We start from the raw sequence: 3,708 nt of genomic DNA, 5'->3' as shown, positions 1-3,708 counted from the left end.
CGTACCGACCTGGCACCAGGTTCAGGTCAACAACTGTCAGACGGCACCAAGTTAAGGTAGAAGTTTCTCGACCAAAATGCGCGCGGGCATTGGAACAGCGTGACGGGTTGAAGTGTTGTAGGTTAGTGTCTCGAAGAGTTACACATGCTGGCTATTGTGTGTTTCGCAACATTTTCTATGGCACGTCTCTACTGGGAATTGACCTTTCGCAAAGTCACGCCCCTAAATGCCCGTTGTCCAATCATATTCGATCACGTGCGCGGCTCCCTGTGGGACAAGCTTAGCGTTCAAATTCATTGCGAAAATGGTGAAGCGTTGTGCTTATGGTCTTTGGAAATCGGATAGCAGATATCCCATAAGCTTAGAGGGGGGGGGTGATATTTTACCCGTTTCCTAAACCCAAAACCCGAGAGGAGAGATGCCGCCAGTGGATAAAGAAATGCGGCAGGCCCCATGCCCAGCTGAATATGGCGAATATCAACAAACACAAATACGTTTGCTCCAAGGTAAATACGTGCTAATGTAGCTAGCTAGCTAGCAAAGATTACATTCACAAATTAACTAACTAATTTAATTAACTAATTTCACTAACTAACGTTAGCTAAAGTCACACGATTACAGCTGTAAGCTGTGTGCTTCTAGGTCGTTTTGACCATGTATATCACTTGATGCATAATAATGTCTGAACAGCTGAGCTCCGTTATTAGTCTACCTGTGGTCAAAGTACAAACAAGAAAGCCAACAGGCAATCATTCATTTATATTTTGCTTTAATCTTTGTAGCATTTTGTTAATGGAAAGCCTACTGCCGACTTCCCTAATCCTGCTGCACAAGTGGGCACCCCGACCCCCACAAAGGAACAACAAGGTGGATGCAGAAAGCCACCAAGGAAACGGTAGTTAACTTTAGACAAACTACAACATTTAATGCCTCTTGTGATTGTATTGTTTTATTCCAAAATAATAATAATAATTCCGTCGAATTTGACATACAGCTCATGTGGTTTTTCACTCTTGCACTGCGACCTGTATGCAAGTGCCTCTATTGATGTTGTGCCTCCCTCTTTTCTAATGTTTATACTGTGGATATAACCCTCCATAGCGTATTGTAGCCCCTTTTGTCGGGACCTGGAGGATATTGCTGCGTTATTGCTCCAAAATGAGTCTGTTAAGGCGACTCCGACGTTACGGAGACCCTCCATTATGGCTTTGTTTAACGCATCTGGCTCTCAGCTTGTCGGACTAGCAACAGTAACCAAGGGGGGGCGTGGCTTTGCGAATGGTCGATTGATTTGGATATATCTGCTACAAACTAACATTACCCATAACCCAAAAGATGTATTCCTCACAATAAAGGCTACAGAATCACAAGGTCAATACATGTGGATTTAAATCTTCGACCCTCTCAACATCACCATATATATAAATAGTAATCATAAATAGTAATCATTTACTTGATAATTAAATTCAGAAAGGAGATAAACAGCCTTGTACAATCACTATTCACATCCTACGTGCTGCCTGCCCGGACACATCCAGCTGTAGAAATACAATCATACACTCTGATTGATTTCCAAACAAGCCTTTAATGGATGTCTGCCAATACACTAATGCAGTATAAACATTATGGCAGCTCCACGGTGAATGCACAGCTCGATACAGAGGAGCATTGATGGTGTCTCTGCAGAGTGAAGAGCCTCACATCAGCACTACATCATTAAGGATTGACCTCTGACCTCTGAGCTGCTGACCAGGCATGCCTCCCCCTTTCCTCCCTCTTTTATCCTCATTAACTCCACGTTCCTCCCTTCACATCTCCTCGTTATGAGAGACAAACAGCCGCCAGCCCTCTCGCACTCACATGAGAAGCAAACGGTCCGCTTGTTCTGGTTTGCATTCCTGTTTTCAACCGTCATAATCGAGCCTGAAGGCAGCATCTTCCTGGTCCCCTCCACAAAAAGCCACTGTGATATTTCCATTGGCTTTTATAATCTCAACGTTTGTGATACTTTGTCTATAAAGGTTGTTCACCAGTGTTGTGTTTACTGACGTATTTGACGTAGTAGAAACAAAATCTCTTCAGCTTGTGCTAACAACCAAAAACACATTCAGAACACCATTGAAGAGGGAAAAGGAAGCGATAAGTGCTTACTCTTATTAATCTTATTTTTACATTACATGTGACTTGTTAGACGCTTTTATCCAAAGCGACTTACATACTCAATACTGTGGACAATCCCCACAGGAGCAATTTGGGGTGAAGTGTCTCAGGGACACAACGACATGCTGACTGCAGTGGGGTTTGAACCTGTGACCCCCCTGTTCCCAACACCAACGCACAACCCACTGCACCACACGCCTCCCACATTATTTCAGGGTTTTGTTACAAGAAATATGGCATGGATGGTAGAGGGCAGGTTTCGTGTCCAGGTTAGCGTTAGCATGCTAAAGCAGCCAGTGTGGTCTCATTGACAGCTTGTAATCATGGTTGATGCTAACAGATAAAGATGCTGCCTCCCCGCAACAACAGTCTCTTTTGACCTCCCCCTGTTTTACGGATTCCTCTTCAGCAACAACCTCCTCACTTTGTATCTAAACAGCGCTGATTATGGGTCAGTACCGTTTAGGAAAGAACACTTCTCCATCTAAATATCAAAAGCAAACAGAGTGGCTAAAATTACCTTAGATATTCATGCTTCGTACAGCACGGTTTATTTAGCTGTGCGTGTCAATATGACTCTTAAAAAACACTTTTAAACCTTAATCCAACATCACGCCTCTCCTTACTGAATGGTTCTTATTGAAGCAGGGTAAACACAGCAGATATCCTGGAATACTTTTCCTGTTTACATTTCCCTGTTTATTTTTGCAACACGTGTCTTTAAATAGCTGAGAGAGAGAGAGAGAGAGAGAGAGAGAGTATTATCACACTCAGAAACCAAAAACCCCGCTGTAAGCGAGGCTCAAACCGAGGGAGGATGCAACCACGTGTAATTACTGACACACAGTTGCATCAGCAGAACATACACACACTCATGCACACACTGGAGGGAAGCCAAATGCTGCTGAACGGATATCAGACCAGGAAACAATAACAAGAAACGGCTAAGTCTTGTGATATTCTATTTTTGTTCTATTTACAGCAAATCCCATGCCTTTACCATTTGTGTGTGTGTGCGTGTGGCCTGATATTTTCTTACTCTTTACCACAGAGCTCCATTGTTAGATTACATCGTTGAGCCTCAGTGTGGACTTCCTCCTTTATTACCATGAACACACCCGGCAGTTTATTTTGACTCAACCACACACACACACACACACAGCAATGATGATATTGCTATTCGTATTACAGTGTGTTCTATCTTCTTCTGTATATGTCATACAGTGTATTTTAAAAGAAAACAAGGTCTCATCATTTATCTTCAGTGCGGCTGTCTCCATTATTTTAAACGTGCTAAAGGAGAACAAACATTAGACTGTGTGTGTGTGTGTGTGTGTGTGTGTGTGTGTGTGTGTGTGTGTGTGTGTGTGTGTGTGTGTGTGTGTGTGTGTGTGTGTGTCTGTGTGTGTGTGTGTGTGTGTGTGTGTGTAAGAGGCTGTAGCGTCGGAAGTTTGGGCAGCACTCTTGATCGATTGGAAGTTTTTTTTTTTTTTTCGACAGGTGCTTCTGCCACTACCACTCGCTTCTGATGGACGTCGATGGTGTGTG

This window comes from Notothenia coriiceps, unplaced genomic scaffold, assembly GCF_000735185.1.
Source record: "Notothenia coriiceps isolate Sejong01 unplaced genomic scaffold, NC01 NC01_scaffold00035023, whole genome shotgun sequence".
Taxonomy (NCBI): Eukaryota; Metazoa; Chordata; class Actinopteri; order Perciformes; family Nototheniidae; genus Notothenia; species Notothenia coriiceps.
Note: the sequence above shows the minus strand (reverse complement) of the source record.